The sequence below is a fragment of the Haliotis cracherodii genome, unplaced genomic scaffold (genome assembly GCF_022045235.1).
Source record: "Haliotis cracherodii isolate W230 unplaced genomic scaffold, xgHalCrac1.p SCAF_2, whole genome shotgun sequence".
NCBI classification, from domain to species: domain Eukaryota; kingdom Metazoa; phylum Mollusca; class Gastropoda; order Lepetellida; family Haliotidae; genus Haliotis; species Haliotis cracherodii.
In genome coordinates this window covers 55,831,023-55,845,983 of record NW_027266275.1, presented here as the reverse complement: position 1 = coordinate 55,845,983, position 14,961 = coordinate 55,831,023, and the positions used below count along the sequence as shown (strand labels likewise).

The 14,961-nt window shown below is 41.6% G+C and overlaps 1 protein-coding gene across 7 annotated transcripts in view; it reads right to left on the bottom strand.

Annotated features, from left to right (window-relative positions):
- LOC139468266 (calponin homology domain-containing protein DDB_G0272472-like) overlaps nucleotides 1-14,961 on the bottom strand; it is a 91,754-nt gene that overhangs the window by 45,510 nt on the left and 31,283 nt on the right. For all 7 annotated transcript variants that reach the window (XR_011653676.1, XR_011653677.1, XR_011653679.1 and 4 more), the window contains exon 2: nucleotides 9,464-9,594. The gene's annotated coding sequence lies outside the window, so the exon portion shown is untranslated. The remainder of the gene's footprint in view (nucleotides 1-9,463; nucleotides 9,595-14,961) is intronic.

Below are 14,961 nucleotides of genomic sequence, written 5' to 3'. Positions count from 1 at the left end.
TGGACACTAAGTTAGGGACTAGTCTCGCTTCCCTGGCCACAAGCTTCAGTTTCCTTGTTGTTTGCAATATAGACATAATGTGTGATACCTGGTCACACTGTCATACCTCCCCTGGACGAACCTCTGCTGGGGTCAGGTGAGGTGACGAGGTCATGAGTCAGGTGTGGGTAGAACTCACATTGATGGGAATGTCTGATGGGGTGTGGTGGGTGGCTTAAGAGTGTGTAAGTGTGGGGTAGGGGTCGGGTTGGCGGGTGGAGGGGGATTTGGGGGGTGGAGGGGGATTATAGAGGGGGTGTTCAGAGTTGGGTTTCATGAATATTGCGTGTGGGTGGTCTAGGAGTGGGGCTGCAGGTGTGTGAGGGGGTGGGGAAGGGAAGGGGTGTCTAGGAGTGGGGGTGCAGGTGTGTGGGGGTGGGGAAGGGAAGGGGTGTCTAGGAGTGGGGGTGCAGGTGTGTGAGGGGGTGGGGAAGGGAAGGGAAGGGAAGGGGTGTCTAGGAGTGGGGGTGCAGGTGTGAGGGGGTGGGGAAGCGAAGGGAAGTGGTGTCTAGGAGTGGGGGCAGCAGGTGTGTGGGGGGGTGGGGAAGGGAAGGGGTGTCTAGGAGTGGGGGTGCAGGTGTGAGGGGGTGGGGAAGGGAAGGGAAGGGGTGTCTAGGAGTGGGGGCAGCAGGTGTGTGAGGGGTTGGGGAAGGGAAGGGAAGGGGTGTCTGGGAGTGGGGGCAGCAGGTGTGTGAGGGGGTGGGGAAGGGAAGGGAAGGGGTGGTTGGGGAAGGGAAGGGAAGGGGTGTCTGGGAGTGGGGGCAGCAGGTGTGTGAGGGGGTGGGGAAGGGAAGGGAAGGGGTGTCTAGGAGTGGGGGCAGCAGGTGTGTGAGGGGGTGGGGAAGGGAAGGGAAGGGGTGTCTGGGAGTGGGGGCAGCAGGTGTGTGAGGGGGTGGGGAAGGGAAGGGAAGGGGTGTCTAGGAGTGGGGGCAGCAGGTGTGTGAGGGGGTGGGGAAGGGAAGGGAAGGGGTGTCTAGAAGTGGGGGTGCAGGTGTGAGGGGGTGGGGAAGGGAAGGGAAGGGGTGTCTAGGAGTGGGGGTGCAGGTGTGAGGGGGTGGGGAAGGGAAGGGAAGGGGTGTCTAGGAGTGGGGGCAGCAGGTGTCTGAGGGGGTGGGGAAGGGAAGGGGTGTCTAGGTGTGGGGGTGCAGGTGTGAGGGGGTGGGGAAGGGAAGGGAAGGGGTGTCTAGGAGTGGGGGCAGCAGGTGTGTGAGGGGTTGGGGAAGGAAAGGGGTGTCTAGGAGTGCAGGTGTGTGCATGTGGTAGATGAGATTTGTCTTTATTTATACAAAATTTCACAAAAATAATCTAGACAACATTATTATTGCCAATAGTTACACATGACATTTTACGCCATTTGGGAATGAAGATATCAACATTTCCCTAATATAAAAATACTTGTCTCAATTTGAGACAGACATTCTCTGACCCCAAGTTCATTGTCAACTTTAACCAATTTGTTTTGCAAGTCAATATTTACCAAGTCATGTCCCTGAGAAAACCTCCTTCCTAGTCCTGACCCCAGAGGCCATGCCTAATTTACCAGTATCTGTAATGATGTTAGTCAAGCACCCTGTCGACAACACAGTGAGAAATATCTTTTTCAAGAAAACTCTTGTTATGGTGTCAGGACTCAACCCCCAACACGGGTCATTGTTTAATTTCTACACTATCGTATGACACTAATTTTGACATTTGAAGGGTTCTCTGTTTTCTGCAACCCAACTAGTCCCATTGCTGAACTGACTGACTCAAGTATGTACTAAGATCGTGTTGTTCATAGCTCTGCCTATCACGGAGACTGTTACGCACAAGCTGATAGCACCACCATTAACATGCTTTACCTGACACTTTCAGGGTGATGTCAGCCTAAAGTTTATCATCGCCACTTTCTACGTTTTACTTTGAAATGAATTTACAACTTACACATCTGGTTTCATCACCAAGAATTAATGTTATGTAATCTATTTTTAATTATTTATTATTTTTGTGCATCTAATTATCAAAGATCTGACAAAATTTACTTATCTACCAATCACATATTATATCAAATTTCTTTTTCTTTTCTATAAAAATGGATGAAAAATAGGATTCAATTTATGATCAGTTCAATATATCACTAAGAGGAATAATGAAATAGTGGCAAAAATATCAAGTGTTTTCTTTTACTGTGAATGCCTTTGCTATTTTCCTGTTAGTTCATTAATAAACTGAATTACTTAACCTAAACTCACTCTCTGATTTGGAAATACAATACCATTAATAATTTTGAATGTGAAATTTGTTCCTTAGTCCATACAGACTGATATGAACTGTGACTAACCTTGTGTTAATACTCATAACAAGCTGTGGAGTAAACGATGAGGAGTGCAGGTCCATATACGGAAAGCACCTGCCTCCCTGTACCCCCTAACGATGAAACCACAGCCCTGGGATTGCCTTAGAGATTCAAGATGGGTCTCATCAAAATAAGAGATTGAAACATAGATATGTATTATGAAATCATTTAGAGAAAGAAATAAGGAAGAAAATTTAAATTTTACTATTTGTATATCATAAATTTATAAAATGTAAAAAATTCATATTTTATTTTTATTTGTTATAATTGTACTGTTCCCCATTCCTGCCCCTCGTCAGCTTGATTTACCTACATCCTTGTATTACTCATATTGAGGCAACTAATCATAGGTAGAGGTGTGTCAGGTCAAAGGTCATGAAGGGTGGGCCGAGGTCAGAGGCCGGTAGTCAACAACTGGGATGGTTATTGTGTCAAGGTCATTAGAGGAAGCAAAACAAAGTTGGGGATACAACTATATTATACCAACACATCCCACATGTTATTTAGTCACTCGCACAGCAGTGTTAAACACATCTGTAGATGTTACAGATATGCTCTAATATCTTTTTAATTATCATACACTTTATCCCAAACGCTTCAGTCTGCATACACGACTGTGAATTTTGGGATTAAAAAAAACAAACAAAAAACTCATCACTCAGTGTGGACATTACAGAGTTTTAACTTAATTAATAAAATTATAGTTACATAACAGCCGGTAAGACTTCCGCCTGTATCCTTCCTTAACAATATACATGATTAAAAGGATTGAGCGGCAATGCATACTTATATAACTTTTGGCGAGGGGATACGAGTGGAAGTCTTTCCCAACAGCTATACCATTGAAGAACTGAACTTTCTACTTCATGAACAAACATGTTCAATATTATTGTACTTGTTAAGACTTTGTTTTCCAAAGTTTGTCTTTTTACATGGTTGTTTTGATTCTGTAATCATATCATCACCCTGTTACTCTTAAAGATCTGGCATCCCGTCTTGTTCCTAAATGGAATAGGAATATTACCTCATCCTTTGCATTATGAATAATTTTCAAACAGATATGGATACTCTACACCTATACATGTAGAGCTAATGTATTGTCACTAAATGACCTCTAAGATTCAAACTGTCTGTTCATAGTGGCAGTGTACGTAGTTAGTCCTAGGAACCGTTACAACTGTTATACACACAGACAGGCAGTAAATACTTTTATATCACAGAGGGAAGAACAAAGACTAGGAATGGTAGCTATGTTGACCTATCTTCCCCAATCCCCTCTCACATCCCCCCCCACCACCCCCAACTCCCGTTCACCGATCTAAAATAGCTGGTTATTGTTACATCTCTCCTACTGGTAGACATCCTTGTAAGCTTTGTGATGTCTGCACAAAATTGTTCAGAGAAGGTCATTTGAACAAGAATAATCAATTTATGGCCATAAAATAATGTGAAATAAAGTTTATGATACATATTGGTTTTTTTGTGTGTTTTTTTATTTAACTCATCCATTTGGGCTAATTTTGAATTCAAGACAGGACATATTGCCATTACTTCATTAGCCAACTCTACACAGCAAAGTCTGATATGGGGGCACAGATGACCAAGTCATGTAATTCGCAGTGCAAAGTTCAAATCCTGGTTCACACTGATTATTTTTCTAGGCTTGTCAACACCATACCCTGTGCTCATAGGTTTCACAGACCCGTGAAGATCCGGGGTAGAATAGGTCTTCAGCAACCCATGCTTGCCATAAAAGGCGACTATGCTTGTCGTAAAAGGCGACTAACGGGATCGGGTGGTCAGGCTCGCCAATTGCGTGGATTGATGCTCATGATGTCAATCACTGGATTGTCTGGTCCAGACTCGATTATTTACAGACCGCCGTCATATAGCTGGAATATTGCTGAGTGCGGTGTAAAACAACAAACCAAACTAAACCAAATCATAGGTTTCACAAAAGTTCTAAACCCCCAAGAACAGTATCACTTTGGGCTTTCTCTCACATCAAGCTGACATGCCCTGATATAACTCCAGTACTATTCAAAGTGGCATTAAACCCAACTCACTCACTCACAGATATCATGAAATATCAATCCTGACACTCATACCTAACTACAAACACTATAGCCAAGACCAAACACATATTTTTTTTCTTACTTCAAATCATTGTAGAATTCATTTTTCAAAACATAAAATACTGATTGAAAATGAAAATTTGCTATTGTCATCATTACACATACCATGCCTCTCAACCTCGGTAAGAGTTATCTACCCTTACAGTCAGTGATAAGAAACACTTCATGATCAGGGTCAGGAATGCTGTGCTTATGGTGGGAGTAAACAGGAAGTAAAAGACTTGTTTTGTGGGCCCTAAATGTATGACAGACCAGCTGCTCTTATTTACCAAACTAACCAAAATTTTAATTAAAATCTATAAACACAAAATACTTTCTTTCAAGATTTTCTTTTTGAAGCATAAAACACTGTCATCTAGTAAGACTGTTAAGATAAAAAAAATGAATGTCCATTGCAAACAGAGTGTAGAAAACAGCCTTTATAATATAATATGAAGCAAAACACAAGCATCGACATGAAATGTTTGCTTAACACGTTTAGCCAACAGGGATCAGCAAAGATATGTTTGTACAAATCTGCACCATATCTGGTTATAAGTGAATGGACATGCACGACATCTGTAATTATTACAGTGAATACACATTAAGACATGTCCAAACTTCAAACGTTTGTTCCGGCAATAAAATTGTAACAAACTGCCCTGTTGACGTTAATGTTGGTGAGGTTCATTTTGCTTCACAACAAACTTCACTTAGTGCACTATTTGTTTTCGTGTGATAACAAGGACCAATGAATGTTATATGTTTAGTGTTGTCCAATTACAGCCTGTTAGAAATCAGCCACCAACACCTGTCATTCTGTTTTCCTAAGTCCAGTCAACAGACACAGACCAGGCTTTGATGAAAACAATATCTGGCAACAACTCTACATGTTTGCATCTTAAACCTTAACAAAATAACATTCTAACCCTAGGGCTAAGATGTAAGTTCAACTACCTTGAAATGGCCTTGAATAACCTGGAAAATATAGAACTCAAAACCTATTTCGGGAACTTTGTAGTTCCATGGTCACGTACACACCGCAATGAACAGAGTCAAAATCAAACTTATTGCCATGGAAACATAATTTCTTTTTTTAAATCCCTAAATAGCCAAAAGCACCAGTTGACAACCTGGTATTTGTGTGTGCACAGGTTCAAGAGAGAGTACCTAACTCTAAGTTTAAATTATTTCAATGAAAACAGGAAAAAATCAAATTTTGAAAAATTCCTTAATAGCAAAAGGCACCACTTCAGCCCTTGGTTAATATATGTACAAGGTTTGGATGAAAAGTCTTTCACAGTTTTCAAGTTGGGCTACGGAAATGACATCTACCCCCACCCTTTTGAGACTAAGTTCAAATTGTTTCCATGGAAATTGAGAAAAATAAAAATGCCAAAAATTCCCCCAAAGCAAAAGGCACCACTGTGTGATATATTTGCCAATTTCGTTGAAAGATACTGAACGGTTTTTGAGTTGTGTTCTAGAAAAGAAATCCACCCCACCTTTAGAGACTAAGTCCAAATTGTTTCCATGGAAATTGAGAAAAGTAAAAATGCCCCAAATCCCCCCAAAGAAATGGCACCACTTCAGGATCTGTTTGATATATCTGCCAAGTTAAGTTGAAAGATATTGAACGGTTTTTGAGTTGTGTTCCGAAAACGAAATCCACCCCCTCATGAGACTAAGTAAAAAATGTGTTTCCAGGGAAATCGAGAAAAATAAAACACAAAAAATCTGTAAATAACAAACAGCACCACTTCAGGACCTGTTTGATATATCTGCCATATTTTGTTGAATAATGATTAATGGTGTTTGAGTTACGTTCAAGAAACGAAATGATTACAGAGGAACAGACAGACGAGGCATCGACTGTATCCCCCCCCCCCCCCTGCATTATATGCTGGGGGGATAACAATGCAGTCATACCCTAGTGAAGCCAAGAACAAGTCTTTTTTTAATTGCTTATAGCTCTTGAATTTGCAAAAACATAAATTCTTATTTTATGCCATGTAGTATTTCAATGTTGTTTTACATTAAACTTTATAAAATTGTTTAACTGAAATTTCGCTTAGAACAGACTTTTGAGTGGCTTTACATCTGTCTGTAACACCCATGTGTACCCTCATGTAACGCTAACACCATCAGTCAGTTATGAGATCAGAGATTATAGCACCATATGAAAAAGGTTGACACTCTTTTACCATTCAGGTGAACAACCTTGGTTTGAGTCTAACTCAGATTTTTAAATGTCAGCTTAAGAGAGAAATGCTTAAAGGAATAATAAAAACACTTGAAAATAGACAAGATGAAAAGCAGATCTTTGCGATAATTTTCTTAAGAAGAAGAATCATGTGTCAAAGGATTCTGGCAAACATCGGAATAGCGGAAATTGATTGCTCACTACATTTCTGTGTGGAGTGAAGCACCTCTTATGAGTTCACTGGCTTCCCACTGCAGCAAAACAAAACCAATTGGAAACCTTTTTTCTCCTATTCCATGTGGATGTTCATGAGAACACCATGAAATAGTTTTAACTGTCTGTTTCAATAAATGGTAGTATTCCAATTTTTTTCTGATGGCTATTTGCAGATATTTGGAGTGTTTGATAAACAAGATGAACTGAATATATATGTATCCTTGGTAGATATATCTATGTTATTCATGATATATTTCAGTGAAACACTTTCAGCTATAGCTGGAGGGAGAGGACAAAGATGTCTTTAAGCTGAAGTGACACAACTGAACTTCATTTGAATGGAAATTTCAGAAGGAAACCCAGGTGGGTCATTAGTGTTTGGTTGCCAGGGTACAGACTTGGCTATAAATTCCCTGTTAAAGCATTGTAAAAGTTGTATTTTTGTTGTTGATGTCTGTGTCAGTCTGAACTCCCCCAGTTATCAAAAGTACTTACGAATCAAGCAAATCTTAATCGATCCTTGGGTAGCGATCAATGATCAATGTAGTTCATAGGCAGATCAAGAGGGGGGGGGGGGGGGGGGGACCTCCTTTGAAAGCCAAATGTAGTATGTTGTATGCAGTATAATTGGCTGAAAGAGGATTTTGAAATTTTGGACCCCTCACTTTTAGAAATGCTTGATCCGCCCTTGGTGTTCCAGTCCTGGATTTACCCTAGTGATTATCCTTTGTCAGCACCATGCCCGTGCTCTTGAGTTTTATCTTAAACAATCCCAGGGCAGTGTAGTGGTCAAAGTACTTGCTTGTCACACCAAACATCCTTCATAAAAGATTTAGCCAACCAAGCATATTGTTGCAATATTTCTAGAAGCACTGATACACTCACTCATACAATCAATCATCAACTCCCACACTCAGGCACCCACACACTCACACTAACACTCAGCCACCCAAACACTCACACTAACACTCAGGCACCCACACACACACACTAACACTCAGGCACCTACACACTCACACCAACACTCAGGCACCCCCACACACACACCAACACTCAGGCACCCACACACTCACACTAACACTCAGGCACCCACACACACACACTAATACTCAGGCACCTACACACTCACACTAACACTCAGGCACCCACACACACACACTAACACTCAGGCACCTACATACTCACACCAACACTCAGGCACCCACACACTGTCACTAACACTCAGGCACCCACACACACACACTAACACTCAGGCACCTACACACTCACACTAACACTCAGGCACCCACACACACACACTAACACTCAGGCACCTACACACTCACACCAACACTCAGGCACCCACACACTGTCACACTAACATTCAGACACCCACACAGTCACACTAACACTCAGGCACCCACTCACACACACACATACTCAGACACCCACACACCCACACCAACACTCAAGCACCCACACACTGACACTAACATACAGACGCCCACACCCTCACACTAACACTCAGACACCCACACACTCACACTAAACTCAGGCACCCACACACTCACACTAACACTCAGGCACCCACACACTCACACTAACACTCAGGCACCCACACACTCACACTAACACACAGGCACACACACACTCACACTAACACACAGGCACCCACACACTCACACCAACACTCAGACACCCACACTTTCACACTAACACTCAGGCACCCACTCACACACACTCACACTCAGACACCCACACACCCACACCAACACTCAAGCACCCACACACTGACACTAACACACAGACGCCCACACACTCACACTAACACTCAGTCACCCACACTTTCACACTAACACTCAGGCACCCACACAGTCACACTAACACACAGGCACCCACACAGTCACACTAACACACAGGCACCCACACAGTCACACTAACACTCAGGCACCCACACAGTCACCCACACAGTCACACTAACACTCAGGCACCCACACAGTCACACTAACACACAGGCACCCACACAGTCACACTAACACTCAGGCACCCACACACACACACTAACACTCAGGCACCCACACAGTCACACTAACACACAGGCACCCACACAGTCACACTAACATTCAAGCATCCAATCCCGTCTGTTTTATGCCAACAATTGCATTTCCATTATATCATCTATTTTGAGTGTGTGAAGTCATTATGAGTGAGTGAGTGAGTGAGTGAGTATGGTTTTACGCCGCTTTTAGCAATATTCCACCAATATCATGGCGGGGGACACCAGAAATGGGCTTCACACATTGTACCCATGTCGGGAATCAAACCCGGGTCTTCAGCGTGACGAGCGAACGCTTTAATCACTATGCTACCCGACCGCCCTCGTATCAATGAAATACAAGTCTAATCTATGAAGCCATAACAGAAGTCATCGCTATAATAGCATGAAGTGGTAAATTCTTAATTCCAATTTGATCATTTGTACAGATGTATGTTGCAGACTGGCAGACGAATAGCGGCCTCTGGGAGAGTCTAGATAAATCCCTGGTCATGTGGTGTGATATTCCAGCATATATTTACCTGATGAGGGTGATGTACTTGTGTGTGCAGTGACGTGATGAGCGTGGAGTGTGGCGGCGGCGGCAGTGGTCGGGCACTGGTTGCAGGCCACAGACCCTGGCCCCAGCACTCGTCCCCTGGTTAGAAGCAACCTGCAATAATACCACACCGTGTTACATAAGTGCAAAACATTCCAATCAACACGTAACACTGTTTACATTAAAAACAAACTTCACCCTTGCCATCAACCATTTGACACATACATGAAAACTCGCACAAATACCTCCCAAAATGACCAGTACAAAAAATTGCAAAAATAAAATAAACAAGAAACAGCATTGTCTCTATCGCCCTCCATGGGGCACATAAAAATTCATATAGTAAAGAATATAAACTATAAAAAAGTCCTATAAAGAAGAAGAGAAAGTCCCTTGGGCCGCTTTATGTCATCAGAACAAACAATCAAATGGGAAATTAATACCCACAAAAGGCCCCTTGTCTGGAAAAAATAACTCAGTCTTGATAAGTATCTCTTCGATAAGCTGACTTCAATAGTTTCTGAGTGAACTTGTCCCCATTGCAGACACTCGGCACCAAGAAAAAAGAACATGGATCAAGGGCCATAACTCTATAAAAAAGTAATGGCACCAATTTTCGAACCGAGCCTTGACAAGCATCTCTTAGGTAAGCCTGCACACTTTCATTCATGCAACTTCAGTAGTTTCTGATAAGTCTTGTCCCCCTTCACACAGTATGCACTCAGTTGAAAAGCAAGGACGAAGCGACATAACTCTCTCAAAAAATAATTAATGAGACCAGTTTTCGAACTCATTCTTGACAAGTACTATGCAAACCCATACTAACTAATTCAAAACCTAAAGAAGACCTCATCTTTGCATCATAACACCAGAAAAAGAATAAGGAAAAATATTTTTCTTTATTAAAATAACAAATTCAAAAACCTACTTGTAAACTACTATGAAACTTCAATACAGTCAAGCACTGTTCGCTAAACTTGTCAAGGGGTATTCATAATCACTTCACAAATTCATGTTAAAATAATAACAGAAAAAATATAAGCTAACAAAATGGAAGTAAAAATTACAAAAAAGCATCACTCACGAAAAACTAACGATGATGTGAAACGAGTGAGCATGTCCTGCATCTTCTAAAGGAGACCAAGAATGGGGTAAACAAGAAACAGTGTGACCGTCAGGTCGTGTTTGTATATATGTCATGAGGTGACCTGATGTCACTGCCAGACCATTATGTAGGGAAGATGGGGAGGTCTCCTATCTACTTACAGCTTCCATAACACCTCTAACTAGTCTATGATGAATCGGTCTGTCACGGAACAGAGTCAGATGGCTTAGCGTGGACAACAGCCAACATAGTACTTAAATAATATCACCCTGTATGCTTTGAAGCAGAAGCAGTTGTGATGACGTCACCTTTTATCTTATTCATAACTTTTGGGTTATTATAAATGGTGTCAGTTGAAAGTGAGGGGGGATGAAATGGGGATTAACATCGCGTCATTGTACGTTATTGCGGGCAGGCGGACAGATGGGTGGCAGCTAGTCGGGACTAATGCCGGTTTTATAATGCTAGCCCACTGTGATACAATGCCACAGTTGATCATGGATACCCTACTCAGACACTGTGTACTGATTCTGAGATGATCAGTCCTTGTTATCCCCTTCTGTCCCAAACACCATCTTTTAACACCTTTTTGTTATGGTATGATGCGGCCATGGATCGAACCACCAACCTTCTGTCATCAGCAGTCGTTCCTTCAGTTGGACCATGGAGGCGGTCAATGAGTGAGTGAGTGAGGTGACCTTACGCTTGCTTTGAAATATGTATTTCTGGTATAACTTGGTGCACAGAAGAAGAGGAAGAAAGTGGAAAGCCTAAAAGTGGTTGTAGTCATAGACTAATACCAAGGGTAAAACCTAGGATCATAGTTGGACAACCTAGGATCGTAGCTGGAAAACCTAGGATCATAGCTGGAAAACCTAGGATCATAGCTGGAAAACCTGCGATCATAACTGGAAAACCTAGGATTGTAGCTGGAAAACCTAGGATCATAGCTGGAAAACCTAGGATCATAGCTGGAAAACCTAGGATCATAGCTGGAAAACCTTGGATCGTAGCTGGAAAACCTAGGATCATAACTGGAAAACCTAGGATCATAACTGGAAAACCTAGGATCATAGCTGGAAAACCTAGGATCATAACTGGAAAACCTAGGATCATAACTGGAAAACCTAGGATCGTAGCTGGAAAACCTAGGATCATAGCTGGAAAACCTAGGATCATAGCTGGAAAACCTAGGATTATAGCTGGAAAACCTAGGATCATAGCTGGAAAACCTAGGATCATAGCTGGAAAACCTAGGATTATAACTGGAAAACCTAGGATCATAGCTGGAAAACCTAGGATCATAGCTGGAAAACCTAGGATTATAACTGGAAAAGCTAGGATCATAGCTGGAATACCTAGGATCATAACTGGAAAACCTAGAATCATAACTGGAAAACCTAGGATCATAACTGGAAAACCTAGGATCAATCTGGAAAACCAAGCAAGTTTCCCATAACCTATACCAGAGACCATATACCGAGATATCAGTATATGGTCTCTGCCTATACTGATATCAATTTAGTGTTTTTTATATCCATCAGACACTAGTTCTTAAGTCTTGTGGCAGATGAAGAGAGTGGGGAACTCATTACTACTGGGCCATCCCTTTGCTGCATGATATAATTTGCTTCACATTGCTGTCCTATATAGCTAAAACATTAAGCATGTCCAATTTTGAGTTTTACATCTGTTAGATGTTATACAATCATACAAAAAACTACAGTATATTGTCATTCTTGAAAAGAAATTACTAAAAACATAATCCACAACAGGTCTCTTAAACAATGATCTCTATTGTTAAATTTGTTCTTTTTATTCTTTCCTTATTTTGGGGGGTTGCGGAGGGAGGAGGTGATTAATGACATACATATACATCATATTTGTGGATAAGTAGTTCTGTTCTATCTCTGTTAACAGTACAAGGGTTTACAATTTCATGTTGCTTTTAATATTGTTGGATAACTAGTTTTGTTCCAACTTAAATCAAGCTAAAGTGCAATTTTTCTCATTTCATGTTCTGGATTCATGAAATATGGTATGTAATATTGAATCAGTGGTCGAAATGAAGGATGAAAGTCATGGGTCCTTGTCATAACCCCAACATTAAAAGTTAAAGATTTAGAGGTCCTAGAATCGAATACTATAGCAGCAAATCTCAAGGAACCTAGGACCCCATTAAATTTGAACACTGCATGTTATTAAAAGAAGCAGGATCAGGATCGCTGATCCACATACAAAAGAAGTTGGCAGCAATGCAGGGATCACTTGAACCCTTCCTGGCTGACTCAAGTGAGCAAGAGCATTCCATCAAGCAAGCTTGTACACACATTACGCAATAAGCTTCTCCAGCAGCTTTAGGTCCCATGCCTAGTGCATCACTCGTCAGTGGCAATTGATCCAATTACAGGCCCTCTTTACATCTGTTGCACCAACGGCCCAGTGCACTATCTACAATCTTACAATCTTATCTGGGAGGAATACACACCTCCGGAGCATGGCCGACCTTCAAGGGCAACCCACTCACTTTGGCAAAACTTCTTCCCCCCCCTCCCCCCTCTCTCCCTCCCCCTGCCTAGGACCTACTAATTTCAACTTCCATGAAGCTGGTAGACTTGCGTCAGCAAAATACTTCTTTCTATGTCTTTTATTACACACTAAGACCTACTCCACCCTGACTTGGCAGAGATGAAGATGGGGAGAGGGGGAGGAGATGGTTAAAGTATGCTACTGTGTGGACCCACTGACAGGGAAAACAGTGTATGGTAATGATATATTCTAGGCACTCCATCCAGAAAGGCTGACAAGCTTTATAGTTGGGGAGAAAATACATCATATTGAGTTCTTTAAAGTTCTGCCTCGAAAAAAAAGTTTCATTTGTATATATATATATACTGGATGTTGGTTGGTTGGTTTGTTGTTTAACGCCGCACTCAGTAATATTCCAGCTATATGACGGCGATCTGTAAATAATCTAGTCTGGACCAGACAATCCAGTGATTAATATCCTGAGCATCGGTTCACGCAATTTGGATCGATGTGTATACTGGATGTTTACAGTTATACACATCACCTAGGTAACAGGGGCCTAGTGGTTAAAGCGTTTGCTCGTCACGCTGATGGCCCGGGTTTGATTCCCGACATGGGTACAATGTGTGAAGCTCATTTCTGGTGTCCCCTGCCTTGATATTGCTGGAATATTGCTAAAAGCGGCGTAAAACCAAACTCACTCACTCACTCACTCACTCACCTAGGGAACACATGTTGTAGTGTATTTAGTGATGAAATACTATATATATTTGATTCAAAGAAATAAGTCTGTCTGTCTGTCTGTTTCTTTCTCTCTCTTTTCTTTCTCTCTTTCTCTCTCACCTATGTAACCTCTTGATTCACCTACACATACATATATATATTCAGTACTAAGTGGACAAAACTATCTCTCATTCATACATGGAGTTAAACCAGTGGTTGCTGACACGAACCATATTGGGGTAGGAGAATAAAACTGCATGAGTGAGTAAGTTAGGTCTTATGTGGGAGGAAAGCCCCAGGTCACTCTGGAGAAACCCACTAGAATGGGAATTGTGCCGAAAAACCTGGAAACATTGCCATTCAAACCTGCGATCATAGGTGTCTAGGGACCTTACGCGACTGGCCCACATATGCATTCCACACACTACTGAGATCAGTTACACAAAACAGTACAGTAATGTATCAATTACTTATGCTTATATATAAAAAATGGTCAAATTCCATAATGGAATACCTGTCATTTTTTTCTGTCAGCACAAGTCTGAAATTGCACTGAATGGGACACAGGTCTAATTGACAAGCACTCTGTTAGCCTTCTATAGTTTGAGTGAGCACGCTCTGGGTTTTCTTCGGTCAGCAATTCTTTCATCATTCACCATGAAATATGAAAATATGATCAACACCCAACAAGATAAGGAAAAAAATGGTGGCATTCATGGCCTTAAATAGGAAGGGAAATTTCCTTATCAATTATTAAAGATAACAACCAAGATAAGCAATATGTAAATACATAGGGATCAACTATACAGGAAGGTTGATAATCAGAATCACACATTATCATCTGAGAAACAAATGCCGTATTTGACGTAATAAGCGCCCCGCTCTAATAAGCGCCCACGGCGATATTTGCTGATATATTGGCTAGTGAACAATCCCAATTAGCACCCCTTCCGATTGATCAATGTACACAAGACTTATTTATATTTCTAATTTTGAGAACGCCCTGGGCGCTTATCACGTCGAATATGGTAGGTACCTAAAAGCTGAGGTTACTGCTTGATCTATGAAGAGGATCAGAATTGAATGGTGGTGATTGTCTTATAAAAATTGGGTTCTAGATTCTG